The sequence below is a fragment of the Corvus moneduloides genome, chromosome 1, assembly GCF_009650955.1.
Source record: "Corvus moneduloides isolate bCorMon1 chromosome 1, bCorMon1.pri, whole genome shotgun sequence".
In the NCBI taxonomy this organism is placed as follows: domain Eukaryota; kingdom Metazoa; phylum Chordata; class Aves; order Passeriformes; family Corvidae; genus Corvus; species Corvus moneduloides.
This window is the reverse complement of record NC_045476.1, coordinates 94,981,939-94,997,663: the sequence shown is the minus strand read 5'-3', so window position 1 is coordinate 94,997,663 and position 15,725 is coordinate 94,981,939. Positions and strand designations below refer to the sequence as shown.

Here is a 15,725-nt window from a genome sequence, read left to right as displayed (position 1 = left end):
AGATGGCTCAAGACATCACTGACATCCTCCAACATGCATCTTATCAGAGCATCTCTGTTGTTACTGGGATGTGGGGGTAAAGCTTAAGATTTGGGGGTTTTTGCCTTAGGTGCCACTGTTCTAATATTGTCTATGTGTGTGTTTGTAACTAATTCAGTTGTGCTGCTGGAAAAACAATAAAAATAGTAACAAAGAGTGAAATACTCTGATTTTGCTTCCCATTTTAGATACATAAAAGCAAAACCTAAGAATGACTACAGGGGGTTAGACCAAAGGTCTAACCAGCAGAGCACCCTGTTTTTACAGAATTGGCATTAAGAAATCTCTGAGCACAGTTTTTGCCCCTGGGACTGTTGACAATCTCTTATTCTGGTGTTTCAATTAAAAAAACTCCACAAAGTATGGCCATAAGTGGATGGTTATTGAATCATAAGAACAGGACAACCATACGTGAAACTTACTAATAATCTCTCTGCCTTTAATGATTTTAGCTCAGGATCTTATTTCTCTGAATGTGGGATTCAAGTATTTTGCAATGCTCAGTGGATTTATCTTCATGAGCTTCAGTCATCCCTTGTAAATTTTTAGAATCTACCATATCCTTTGGCAGGAAATTTCACAAGTGATCTACCTGTCATGGGAAGAAGGCAATGAGACAGCCCTAGCTGGTGGGAGTTACAGTGTCAGCCCACTGGCTGCCAGTGTTGTCATGTACTCTGTTGGGAACTCATAAATGGATCTACAGAGCAAAATAGTTTTGAAGTATGATGATGAAGTAGATGTTGATGGATATTTGCAGAGGGCAGTCCCTCAGCATGAGACACATCAGAGGAGAAAGCATGAAAGTGGCTACTTAGGTGGCCTGTAGGAAGGACCAACCTAACGGGTTACCTGGAGAGAGAGGGTACTCACGGCAGCCTCAGACCTTCCCAGAATGGGTGGTTCTGTGACTACAGCACTGAACAAGAGCCCTGAAGAGCAATATAGAGTCAGACTCTATTTAAAATACAAGACAAGACAGATACCACTAGGCCAGGAAGAGATCTGGAAAGTTGTATCTTTGTTCCTTAACCTTTATATAAGTGATCAACCATACAGTTCTTTCCTTCTTCAGGTGCAATGACTGTGCATTCAGAGAAGAGGCTAGACTAAAGCATCTGCTGCCCTTTTCCCCCTGGAACCTGCATGAAGGCCCATTTTGCTGCAATCAACTGACCCTGTTTTACAGTCAAATACAAATACAGAGACCTGCAAATAGTTTCATCTTAGAGTAACGCTCAACGCTGAAGACGGTGACATTAAATCAAGCTAGAGACTGGATTTTTAGATGTGTCTGAGACAAAAGCATAGCAACCAGTACAGGGCCTTAGGAAACTGTACATTGGTAGTAATTAATACAGTCATTAACCTGGGAGCTGCAAGGGCTGATGGTGTCTGAAGGCCTCCAGTGGTTGCTAATAAATCCAGAATTTTGTAAAAGGAACAGCAGTTATGGATAAAAGCAGTAGGATGGATGTGACAACCAGCAATTTTAGCTTATCACCTTGTAGCTTTATTTTTGAAAGCTTTTACTTCCCACTGATTGCAGGCTTCCAATTTTGTGTTGTCATGTAATAAATTACAAAAATTATCTTTTTTTTTTTCTTGGCACAGTTCTTCATAGACAAAGTGTCAAAAAAGCTTCTTTTTTTAATGAAATGAGTTAAGTATTGCTGCCATGGTGATTATAAGAAGAAATCAGCACCAAAAAGTGGCCTAGACATCAAGATACAAATTCAAAATTCTCAGAAGCCAGGGTATTTCAGTTGAATGCTTTCTAGCAGGAGGATTTTGCTGTGTGTATGAGGGGGATGGGCGTGGAAGACCGGAGCTGAGGTCATTTTGAAAAGCAGATCTTTAACCCTTTTCCTGAAAGCAGAGGACTGTCTAACTTAATGATATGTCTGAAGGAGACCTGAAGGATATCATAGCAAGGAGATGAACATCCTCCTCTCATCAGAGGTGTGAAGTAGAAGGCATGATCATCCTGAGGTAGCCGTAAGGGTGGCACCACTGTGCTGATCATTTAAAAGCTGTCCCGTTTGCTCAGGAACTGCTCTATTTAGCACTAAGGTAGTCTTGACTCTAGCATTTATTAACATTCACTGCCACGTTTACTGCTCACTGAATTCATATTCTAAATAAGTATTCTAGACCAAAAGGTCTACTTGTCTTTTTTGCTGACAGTGCATATGCCTTGATGATAACCACCATAAAATGTCAGTAATGGATGCAAAAAAGAAATTGTGGAGCTAGTAAATATGTTTTCAATATTTAAGTAATTACTGCCTATGCATTACCCACAACAAGAGGACAAAGGTGGTGTGGGTTAGTTAGAGACCCAAAAACACAAAGACATAAAAAAAAAGCCTTACTCAAACCTGCAACTTTTCTAGAGCACACATAAAACCAGAAATAGGCTGGTAAGTACCTGACTAAAAGGCAAAGTCTTTGCATCAGAAAAAGGTACTGGGATCAAAGATTCAAAGTTTTTGCCATTAATGTCCCCCTGTGGCTGGCTTGAGAAGGGAGTCCAGGGACTGACAGCTCAACAGATCTCTTCCAGGGACACAGAGCTGGTCAATTCAAACTGCTCTGCTCCCTATCATGCGTGGCATTTGGGATAGGTTACATTTTATAGTCAGTGACATGACAGTCAGTGACATTAAACTATTTCATAGTGGTCCATGTGCTATAAGTTATAATATATTACTTAGACTATTTTAATCACCTAAAGTTCAGGGACCTCAACGCATATATTAATTAATGCTTATTTTAATTAGCTCTGCCTCAGAGAGAGGAAGAAGACAAAACTGTGCAGCCTTATTAGCACTACACTCCGGATCTGTAATTAAACCCAGAACACACAATATAATAAGCATCAGGACTTAAAGCAGTGGAATATTGGTCACCACCACGGCAGCCTCCCACTCTTATAACTTTCTTTTTCCTTAACATCATACTTCTTTCTTCCAGATTCTACAAGGGAAAAGGCAAAAGATTTCTGCTCCTCATGGGCCAAACTCAGCTCTGTTCTTGCAGTACAACATCATCTTTTGTGGAGTTATTCTATATTCCATTGTACTCAGAAGAATAAACTATTATTTTGAGGAAAAATCTTTTTGTGCAAGTATTTTCACAAGCAACTTTTTCCTCTATTTGGCTACCAGTCACTGTGCATCTGTCTGCAGGACAGAAACTTCTGCGTTGCTGCCTTCAAGCGTTTTGCCTCTTTCCCTGTCTGAGAATTGCTGAAGATGCTTTATTTTAAATTTCACAGCTGCTGGATTCTGAACAGAAAAAAATGGGTTCTTCTTATTTTCTGGCTCTTCACAATAAATTATCTGTGGGCTGAATGGTGTGCAAAGGTCATCCAGCCAGTCAGTGGAAAAGCATCAATACAACACCCAGTAGTACCAATCTCTAACATCCTACCCTTGTCTGCCAAATGACCACGTTAGGAAATTCCAATCACTACTATTCAAGCATCTTCTTAAGTACATTAAAGGCACTAAAGACAAACAAAACTCCAATAAACTGAGATTCCAAATCCCTGAAAGTCAGAAATGGTTTTTCTGTTGACTCCAAGTTTTTTAGCATAAGATCTTCAGACCTTAATAACAATACTGGAAAAAAATTATCTAGTTCTGCACTGGGAATATCATATAGCATTTGTTTTCAACCTTGTTTCGCTTGCAGCTCCCTAAAATTTACTCAATAGACTTGATTTTCTTAGCAAAGTTCTACAGACACCTTAAGAGTGGTTCTCACAGTCTCAGATAGGTATGGGTCATGAATTGGAAATATCTGCTAAGGGGAAGGAAATGACATTCATGTAAAAAAACCTCAAAACCTTACCAGTAACTAAATACAGGAAAGTTTTGATTTTTCTTTCTTATTTCATGCTAATTAACAATTTTTTTTAACTTTAAATTGCAATAAATTCCCTCAATTTCATTCCTCCTGCTCCATTCCATGGAATTTCTCCAAATAAATAATGAAGTTGAATAGTTATGCTTGCAGAAATCGCTATTACTCTACCAATGCCTGAGCCAACAAAATAATTTTCCATGCACTTGCATAAAAGAGAAGGAACTGAACAGCTTTCAAAAAATGTGTTATATTTCAATATGTCCTGGTGACATGAAGAAGTATATCTACAATTCTGAAAGGAGTAGAGATGGAATGGGTAGAGAGAGAAATTTCTCCCAAATTCATGCTTCTTTGTAATGAATTCACCAATATTAGAACAAACAGTGCTGCCTTGCTCCAGAAACAATTCTTGGCTAATAAATTTTGCATCAAATCCTAAAACATCATTTTACTAATTTCTAAAATGCAAACCAATGTTAATGTTTCAGTATCTTTTACACTTAAATGTAATATTTCGCTTTATTATTTCCTTACTTGCATGTGCTCTTATTTTGATTGACTGTATTCTGTTTTATTTTGCAATTTTAACCAATTTTGGGATATATTCAAAGTGTTTTATTAAGTCTGATAGTTTTGTTAACACGACACGGCAGCATATTTAGTGGATTGTAGCAGGCTTCTGTCTACTTCTCAGCATCAAGCGACTGTAGAGACATTAATGTATGCCCAAATTAGACGAAAGCAGCAAGTGAGTTTAGACTGGTTTAACCTTCCCCAAAGTTTTAGAGAAGCTCATTAATGTTGCTCTGCACAGCATCCATAGTCTTATAATGAAGACATTACACGATGTTGTTTTGATACTTTCTTGCCAAACTCCCAACACCTTGCAAACAATTGACTTTTTATGCCCTGTTATTCTTACATAATTATCAGGTTTTTTCATCACAATTCTCAACTTTGACTCCTCCTGTAAAGTAAAGGTTCCTGAAGTCCTCCTTATATTTTGCAGGTTTATTAGAAAGAAGAAAGGGGGAAAACAGAAGGCCAGGCTGTCACTACCCTTATTCATATCTATGAATAATGCTTTGCTCCATAAATAATGCACTGAACTCACAGCATATGGTACAGGTGTTAGTTAGCCAGAGTTTAGCCTCATATGGATATAAACAATATATTCATGACTATTTGGGGATTGGGAGAAGACTTGCTTGTCATTTGAAGTTGAAAATAACAAAATTCAACCAAATTTTTATGAAAACTGTTTACAATGAAAAAATACACAGTTACGTTAGTGCTTCAGTAGCTGAACTCCAGCCCCAGGACTCAGCTTGAGACAAAATCCCATCTCAGAATGTCTTAAATTTGGACAAATGCAAAACTTAACAGGTTCCTGGAGGCAACAACAGAGTGCTCCATTTACTGGAGGAAAATGTTACAGACAAACTTCATTGAAAACCTACCTCATTTTTTTGGCCAGCTTCTGCTTTCTTGTTAATGCATATCCATGTATAAATTCTGAAAGCCTAATGAAACTTTTAAAGAGAAAACCAAAGAGAAAACAAAACAAAACAAACAGGTCCAATTCCCTCTGCAGAGCATTTGCACAAACTATTGGATATCAGACTAGATACTTTAAAGTTAGAGAAGAGCAGGTGAATGGACACAGACACTGACTTTCCACAGAAAGATGACAGTCATTTTGGAAATATAGAAAAAAAGTAATTATTTTTCCTCTCCACCCCCAGCTTCTTTCTTCTTTTTAACCCTCAAGGAACTAACTTTTTTTAACCATGAACCCTAGTGCATTGGGGTAACTTAACATAAATAAATTAAGCAACAGCTGTTCTTTTTAGAGTTCCAGTTGTAAAAAATTCATTAATTAACTATTAAACATTTCATCATTAAATACACTTCCTGAATGTGTGCCTCCTAGAATGCAAAATGCTGGACATACTTTTTTGGCTTTCTACATTCAGGTGGCAGATCCAGAAGTGGAAAGCAGATGGAACATGGCAGATGGGTATTCTGCTGCTGCAAAGAAGTCTCTGGAGCTGTAAAAGGTAATGCAGTCCAGCTTTTGTAAACTACACTTCAGGCAAGATGAGTAATAGGAATAATCACAAAATCAGCAATATAAAGGAAAATATAACTTCCTGCAATATAATGAGAAAGACATTCAAAGATGAGACAAACTGGGAGGTTGATTTTGCAACATCTTGTGGTAATGAGCAGTGATCAAGATTACAAAGAAGAGATTCATGCCTGGAAGCTGGCCTGCTTCTTTCAAGTATAGCAGTTGATCTAATAAAAGATAGTATTGCCTCTAAAACCTTGCCTCTCTTAGATTTTTAATAAATTCTGATTAGAAAAAATAGTGCTATTTCATTTTCCATTGGAGATTTTAAAGAGCTTCACAAAGAGGTTTACAGGTATCACTGGGATTCTTGATGCATGAAGTACGATGGACTACATCCTCAGAGATACTTCTTGGCGCTTTGACACTTTACAGTCCACATCCTGACTTAGACCCTGATGTGCCATTAGATGGGGAAGTCAGGTGCCTCAGCACAGAACATCTGGAAGGCCAATCTGATTAAGCTGGTTGAGTGATGCTGCTGCATGGAGATGGAGGTGCCCTTCTCTTCTCCCCCTCCTTCCCAGCACGGGTGCTATTCTGAGCTGGGACTTCCACAATTCATCATTATGTACCATCTCCTGAAGATGGATATTTAAGCCATCCCTTACTCACAAAATACAGACAACATCCTCTCCAACCTTTTTGGAGCTCTTACTTGGAATATTAAATTCCAGCTTCAAGTGCTTTAAATATCTGAAAATGTTTGGCCCCTTCTCTTCTATCTCTTGGTACAGTTCTTTCATTCTCCTCCTGCTCTGCCCCAGTCCAATGAACATTTAATCACTTCATAGAAATTTGAATAGCTTGAAACAAGGGAAGGACAGTCTTAACTCCCTGTCCCACCACCGTTTCTCAAAGCCTCCTCTGAGCCTGTTGTTTATGGTGCTTCCCCAGAGAGGCAGAAAACGCAAATTCATATCTACTTAGGCAGAGGTGGGATTTGAAGTGGGATCTCCCAACTGCTGGATGAATGCATCTAGACCAGACTGAGTGTGTCAACGCCATAACATTGAATCTTGCATCCATTTCTAAGTTTGAAATCCTGACAGGTCTGAGGTACAAGACATGCTGAAGTGCTCAGCAGTCTCCAGGCTGGAGACACATTGGGCATGTCGATGAGCAGGATATAAGGAACATTAGGAACATCTTAATATTAGAAGCTTAGATTACACCTGATATCCAGAGACAAGTGTTCTGCCCATATGTGATTGAAAGACCTATATATTTTCTTATCTTGGAAACAAATATGTTCACATTTTAGGAATGTCCAAGCACCACCACCTTCCAAATCTAGAACGCAGAGCAGCAGACTATGAACAGAAGAGACATCTACGGTGCATTAATTCCAGGGTTTTAAATTAATAGCTGACCTGCTCAATAAGATCCTGGATACTATAGAAAGAGAGAGGAACCTGGTGATGGCATGAAGGTGTGCTAAGACAAGGAAAATGCAGACGAAGCTCTGCATACCTGGGGTCAAACTTTCCAAGCTGTCTCAGCTAAGTTCTTTTTCTATCATATGGCAGTTTCACATGTGCACATTACCTGTGCAGCTGACCACAGCTGGGCGTGACTTCATTTGAATCCATTCCCATTCAAACTGCAGGCACCAACCCTGTGAAGACCATGAATTCTACCCTAGACTTTGCACAAATCTCTCTATATGAGTAATTTTACATTCATACAAAAGGAGGCTTTTAATATCCTTTGCCAGACAGCTACCAAAATTTCATGGGTGTATGAGATCGACACATTTCATGACCCTTTAACTAACTATTGTGCCATTACTTCCCTTGGTGCTTTCTACATTTCCTGACCTCAGACTAAACTTAAATACCTCTCTTTGCATGATTTCAGACTGAGTATGACTTTTCTCTCATATCCATTTTCATTTAACTCTGATCTGTCCCTTTTTTGAAATTCTGAGCTGGCTTTCATAGAAATCTTATCTAAAATCAAAGCTCTGTTTCTCTGTAATACTTTAGGATAAGGCCTTATCTCATGCCATTATTAAAAATGGAAAACTCTTTTATACACATATATTTTTGACCTCTGCTCTTCTCTATTTGGAACAAAACCTGCAGCAGAATGGCCAAGAACAGAAGCAGCATCATTCAGTTCCCAATTCTATACTTTAACCGCTAGATGATGCTTCCTGTGAATATATAAAATTTCATTTAAATGCAAAATCTCATTATGTTTGCTTACACTAACGATGCGTTAATATTATTTTTTATCTCCTGCCTTTCCTCAACCTCTCTTGTCCTCCAGGGCTTAGCAGATTTTCAAGGTCCATTACAACAGTGGAAGAAGGTTTATGTGACTACTGTCACTCAGCCTGTGAAAGGTTGCCATAAAACAGCTGGGGACATTTATTACACCATAGTCAGCACTGTTTGAACAAAGCACTCCATGACTCTGTGTGAACAAAACTTCTGACAATGCAGATATTTTAGGAAACAAGCAGAAACATTTTGAGAATATTACCACCAGCCAGGCATTTGTATTATCCAAGAATTCAGTACTTTTAGTATGTGATGAAATGTCCAAAAGTACTTTTTTGTGCAACCACATGTATAGAATGGGATGCATTCCACTTAAACAGAGGACACTATATTTGTATAAAATAGTGTAAAGACAGCCTCAATCCCAGCCCATCATTGTTACAGTAAACGAAAAACAACATGTGGTTCTGTAGATAAAGGTGCCAGGTATGTGGATAAAGAGTTACTGTTAGTGTATAGTGCTCTGCCAAGGAATTATGACTAACAAGAAATTAAGAAATAAGTAGAATTTAATAAAAGGCTCAATAAAAGTGGCACATACATATATATAGCACATCAATCTATTGCAAAAGGTTTTAATAGTAAAACTATGACTTATTTGTGACTCTGGCTTATTATGTAGGTCGTGAAGTTGTTTTATGAGTGCTGAAGAAAGATAGAAGAAACATTCTATGTTCTACAAAAGCTTGGGCTCTATTTAAAAATTTTGTCAACCAGAAATGGAGTATCTGAGGAAGAGTAACTGTAACAAGACTCATTATCTTCTGAAAAACCAAGGCATCACAGACAATGTATTTGTCCAGCAGTATGATCACATGTTTGTGCTCTTTTGATCAGCAGTAACATTAGCCAGCTAAGCTCCAGATTTGAACAGCACGTTAGTACCCAGCTTTTCACTAAGTTGGCAAACATTCTCAGTGAATGAAGTACTCACTGCACTGAGAGATGGTCAAAATTGAAATTTCTGTTCTGCAGGAAACTCTGGCCCTTCAAAAGTTGATTATGCTCTAAATCAGAAAGAATGTCTCTGCTTCAGAATTTCCCATTAAACAAACGGCTTGAAGAAAAGAGATTTAGGAATCTAAACCAAAAGAATTTTGGTAATGACAAAATTTATTTTGATATTATTAGTGGTTTTAGTTTGATATGGTAAGAAGCTTTGCATCAATTGTATCTAAATGCTGCCTAAACCATTTTAGATTATATCTGACATCATCATAGTAATATGGTTAACATTAATCTATGATGTAAAAGGACAAAATAAAGAACTGGAATTACTAAACCAGAAGATTTTTACGAAACTGAGATAATTATTTCTGACAGTTCTCCATGGGTATCTGCACTGTATCTGTTATAAAATCTTAACATATGAATACCCTTCATTCACTGGTAATAAACAGAACAATCCTCCCTTTTCTCGACCCAAAACAACTCAATTGAAAAATGCGATTAGGTCTGGCCTTTCTGAAGTGAGTGGGAGTTATGGCACTGACATCAATTAAGTCAGAACTTTTTTCACTGATTTCAGGACTACTTGTGTACTTGAAAACATGCAAACATAAATCCTGTATTGATCTGGAACCTTAACAACAAAACTTCAAAGGAAATGATCCCATCTAAATCCCAGCTGAGAGCATAGAGCAAGAGTCTTAAACACAGTGCACAGACTCTCAAAAAAGCAAAAGCATTGTCTAGCCAGATTCTGAGACCATTTTCCATTAATTTACATCATCTGGAACAACAGCAAAAATAGATCATTTCAAAATCAGTATGACCAGTCCACCAATTTTAAAGTGTCTCCAACCACAGGAAAAGAGTGACACTATTTTTATCATACACTTAGAAAAAAATCATTACTGTTACTGCATTATTAAAATCTGCATAGTTTTAAATAAGGTAGTGATTTCTGACGTGAAGGAGATACTGTTCTCAACAGTCAATATAATAAAACTAAACCATGTAGTAAGACAAACAAGAAGAGAATTCACCAAATGTGGGCAAATACGCCTCAGGCACCATCTATTATGTGCACATCTGCCCACAGAACAGATTGCTATCATCTAGTGTTATCAAAAGGCTCTATGTATTTCTCAGGAAACAAGCACAAACACTCTCAATAAATCATGGTGCTAAATATATGTTCCTCTGTCAGTAAGACATTGTCTTCCATCTTGGTTATGACTGAGAGAAAATGTTTCTTTTTTTTTTTTGTGAGTTCAGATAAAAAAAGAGTAGATTCTCTTCCTCCCTCCTGCCTAATCCCTTGAGCATGTGCTTTACTGCAGACTTGAAAAGCCTTGTGGGGCCTTTTGTCATGGTACAGGCAGGGCCTCATTGCCAAGCCCATCTACCCTGCCTGCCACTTTTCTGATGGTGCCTAGGAGACAAATTCCTTTGTATGTCCACTGGCCTGGATATAATAAACATGAAGCTAAAGATTCTTACATCATTTTCAGCCAATATAGTCTAAGGGACATCCCCACTGCTGCAGCTGATGAAAGACTAACAACCATCTTCACCTACCTCCAAAACTATCAACTGGTGCAAAGTAAAAAGTGTCTTAATTTCCAACAACACAGAAGCATATTTAAGAGAAAGTAGAAAACAATATTTCAAGCACGAATCATGCAACACAAATTATTGCAAAACGACGTTGAAATTTTCAGAATGATCACTTAAAAGCCTCTTTGTTTTCTTTAAATGAATGTTTACCTTTGGTACATTAACTCAGTATTTTTGGTATCAGGAGGCGGAATGCATACTTTAATCTATACTTTGCAAGAGTATTAGCCAGAGCTTTACAACTGCTTTCATCCAAACAGATGACTGTATTTGACACTGCAGTATAACCTTGCTTAGTTTCCAAAATAAATTTGCAAAGGGAGTGGATTACTCTGAGGATAATTGATGTGATAGGGAGAGTTTTTTTAATTGCAATGTCATTATTTGAAAGTGACTAAATTAAATTTGTTATGTTAAGTAACCTGGGGCACCAAATGGAATTTGAACCCTACTTCCCAGGTACAGCAGTATAGTAGGAAACAAAACTGTGTCACAAAGCAGACTACCCAAAGAAAGTAGTTCTGCCAGCCAGAGTGACAGAACTGTGTTCTCACAGCAAATACACCACAGGGATGGAAAACGAGCAGTGATCGCCCAAGAACCAAGGTCTTTAGTACAAGTCCCAACCATTACTATGGAAAAACCTGCATGGATCCCACTGGATCTCTATTAGAACTATAGCAGCCAGAAACAAGACAAAGTAGAGATGGGGAGCAAGTGGGCATCCACTGAAATGCAAGGCTAAGCACCATCTCTCTGTGGTGACAGATGCGACGTACGCTTTAGACAATGCAATTCCACTGAGGTTCTCTAATCCCCATTTAGATATTGTTGGATATTGTTAGTGAATTTTCCACATGTTTTAAATGTACAAGGAATGATTAAGCACCTTGCCCTATCAATGCAAATTTTTACCTATGTTTATTAATTATGTCTATCGAGAGCAAAAGCACATAAGGTGTTTAACAGTGATGAGAATTAATGGCCTGGTAGAACGTGCAAAAGGTTCACTAGAAACTTGTGGCTAATGGCCAGAAGTCAGCATTACCACACGCATAAAACTAGAGGAACTGCAAGGATTATTCCAGACTGATTAAGGTTCCGTAAGCATTCAGCATCTGAGGGTTCCTTATGGTTTTTATTAAGCCAGAATGAGAGGCTTATACACATAATTCTGTACCACTTTTTCCTTTATGCTTAAAATAAGAAGTGTCTCCCTAAAGGTCTCCCCAGGTCTGAATCTTTCACCACATTTAATCACTTTTGGTGTCTTTCCTTCTTCTTTTCAGCAATTTTGCCTGAGCTCTCCTGGGACTGGTGTTACATTACAGATTCATCAATGATTTGCTGCTTACTCTACATTATCCCACAAGTGCTGAGGCAAACAGTTCTTTGCCAGGATCAAATGATGCTGTATATTTGCCTGCAGTTTAAAATCTTGTTAATGTTGACACTTCTGACGAAAGCTCCACATTGAAACTGGAATGTGTGAAACCTGCAGGCTTTGGTGACTGCCACATAAACAGGTACCCAGGGCACAAAGTTTTTTCTAGGTCCTCTATTTGCCTGCAGGGACATAATCAACTTGGGCAACATCTTTACCAGAAACAACGTGAAATAGAACAGCTAATACAGCCTGTCTGGAGGTGATGTTGCTGATGGATGACAGAGAGACTGCTTGCTATCCTATGTTGCTAAACCAGCGTGTCTGAGGATTTCGCTCTAAAGTCAATTAACTTTAATGGAAAGACTCCAAATTACTTCAATGATCTTTGGACCAAGCTCAATAAGAACTAATTAGGTCTCCATTCCAAAGGCTAGTTGTCAGATTTATTAAGGGATTTTTGTTTGTTTGTTTTTAATATTGGACAAGAAGGTTTTTAAAAATTATTTAGAGGAACTGACATAAGTTGGAAAGTCATAAGTTGCAAATACAGGTGCCACTATTAAAAAAATTAATTCCAGGTAAACAGACAAGTAAAAAAATTTTACATACTGTGCAAATGTGGTCCACTTCATGGGGAAAAAGGAAACACAAACAAGAGTTAGTGACACCTATAATTTAGTTCTATGGTATTTACTACACTCCATAGCCTTACCAAACCTTACCCATGTTCTACATGAGTACAACTAGGTTTACTGACTATACCTTCCAGTTCTGACAAGAAAATCCAGGACCAGGGCTGGACTTTTCAGAACTCATCTCACTCCCTCCGCTTTAAATTCTTGACACAGAAGAAGATTATATGTTTGAAAAACTTACCACAGGAGAGAACACACTTGAAGAAAGATGGTGATGAAGGTTCCTCATGTGGGAGTGATACCACAGCAAATGCCCGAGCAATCTTAGCACTTTCTACAATTTATTTATTCTGTCAGATCATCACCTGCAAATCAAATTAAGAAATGCTCAAAATCTGAAAGTCACAAATTAGACCAAAGTCATTTATGTCATGATTTTCCTCCTACTTTTCCTTCCTTTCTTTTCCCGGAAACTGCAGGAAATACTTGAAGTTCAAAGTACAGTAAATATAATTGAATCGAATTGCATTTGTAGCATAAAAGACAGGAAAGAGAGATATAGTTCTTCACTATGAATTGGTCAGAAAACAAAAATAATTTAACTTGAAATGTAGTGTTCAAAAAAAGACCTACATTCAGGCTTTGGATACTAGAGTCCAATTCTCTCTGGCACTAACAAAATGTCATGTCATTTTCTGGAAGAACAAGGTCTGCACTTTTGCTGCTGAGCTCTGAAAATCTAGTATAGGAGGAGAGGAGAGTCTGTCTTGGTGGTATAGTGGACGGGATGAGAGCAAAGTCATAGTTCACATCCTCACATGGTGCATACAAAGGCAGAGACTCAAAAACCTCTTCCAGTGGACAGGGACTGCCCTTCTTTCTCCCTGATAGGGACTAACCCCCTTGAAATATAAGAGAGAAAAGGAGGAGGGTTACTCCCCTCTCCTTCATCTCCTGTCCACCTTGTAGCCACCTAAGTGACAAGTTCTAATGAATTTTGGCACAGAGGTTTTCCACAGGCTGCCCCACCTGCCCCTTTGCCAGAGGCCTTGTCAGCTGAAACGTGTGCCTGCTCTGTAGCTGCTCCAAGGTCAGTCACTGTCTTAAAGCAGATGAGACACCAGGATACAATTATGATGCGCTGAAGGTTACCTGATGGAAGTCAGGGTGGGCACAGGAATATGCACACTCATCACTTGTTCTGTGTTTGGACACAAACCCTTGGCAACCAGTTTGGTCTGAAGTGTTGGGCTGAGGGCTGGGCTGCAGTCCACAGTCTCTTGCAGATATTTAGGTTGTCTGTGCAGCTCTGGTGTTTAGAAGCAGTGACACTTGATTTGAGCTGAAGACAATGAAGACATGAGCAAACAGCCTTTCTGAAAATCAGTTTCTCAACAGTCACAGAATCATAGAGCCATAGAATGGTTTGGCTTGGAAGGGACCTTAAAAATCATCACATTCCAACCCCTCTGACACAGGCAGAGACATCTTCCACTAGACCAGGTCGCTCTAAGCCCCATCTAACCTGGCTTTGAACATTTCCAGGGATGGGGCATTCAAAATTTCTCTGGGAAAGGTCTTGCAATAGCACTGAGCAACAGTGACTCAGATTTCTAATTAACAGACAGACAATAAAAATATTCTGGATTAATACGAAGGAAAATTGGAAGAGCTTAGATGCAGCAAATCCCTGTGCCAACTCCAACCTAAAGTCTCAATTACGATGTATAAGCATCTTTGCAACTTGTGTTAAAAATAATAACAGAACTGGCATTAAACTATGCCCAGTCAATCAGAATGATCCATAATGTGGAAGTTTTTAACAAGCTGCTGCCCAGCATTTTTGACATGTTTTAAAACAAGCCATCCTGATTAGCCCTGTAAGAGGCTAGTGCTTCTAAACTTAATGACTCTCCAAAGAGGAGAAGGCATAAAGATTTAGCGACTCAGTAGACATGACTGCACAGACCTCTGCTGCCAGCTTGGAAATGACAAATGATTTGTTAATAGAGAAGCTTTCTTTTTGTATTATTTTTTGCCAATGAAGTGAAAACAGAGCATTGATTAAGCAATCCAAGCTGAGAAAATTCCATCCAAATTGGATGAGAGCTTTCAGACCAGCAGCTTCATAGCAGGTTTCAAGGGTTTGAAATACAACTTCTGCTTGTTGCTTGATGCTTAAAGATACCTATCCTGGAGCCACAGACAATAACTGATGTCAAGCTGACACTGTAGTTCACAGACGAATTTCACTTGTGTGGGCCATACCACATGCACAACACTTGTGTGAAAAAATGCTTTCTGTCTCAAATGCTACCGACTGAGAGAAAGAATTAATAGAGACATCAACAAAAAAGTTCTCTGCACAAATAGAGTATGGCTGAAGAATACCAATAGCCCAAATGCTCCTGACTCAAAATCACCCTTCTCTTCCACCTGTCAGATGAAATCATTTGTACAAAAATTCAGACAGAGCCTTTCACTCACAATATTAGGTTTCTGCACAGCTAAAATTCTAAACTCATATCCTGTGGAATAATTTTACAGAAGTCACCCTAGGTATTCAACAGTAAATAAAAACTAGGTGTCTAGAGGTAATTAAAAATATTTGCAGGTTTTTTTCCTCTTGCAGAAAAGAATTAAATTTTCCAGGGGAGCTTTAAACACAAGCTTTTGGCACTTGCAGATATTAAAGTTTGAGTGACTCATATTCTCATTCCCTTGTGTAGCTACATTACTTGACTGTATTTCCCTCAATTCATCAGAGAAGAGGCTACGTCCACAGCCATAAAGCAGAGATAGTGGCA

At 38.5% G+C, this 15,725-nt stretch overlaps 1 long non-coding RNA gene across 3 annotated transcripts in view; it reads right to left on the bottom strand.

Moving 5' to 3' along the window:
• LOC116448513 overlaps positions 1-15,725 on the bottom strand; it is an 82,298-nt gene that overhangs the window by 51,504 nt on the left and 15,069 nt on the right. For all 3 annotated transcript variants that reach the window (XR_004241982.1, XR_004241981.1, XR_004241980.1), the window contains exon 2: positions 13,160-13,283. This is a non-coding gene — a long non-coding RNA (uncharacterized LOC116448513). The remainder of the gene's footprint in view (positions 1-13,159; positions 13,284-15,725) is intronic.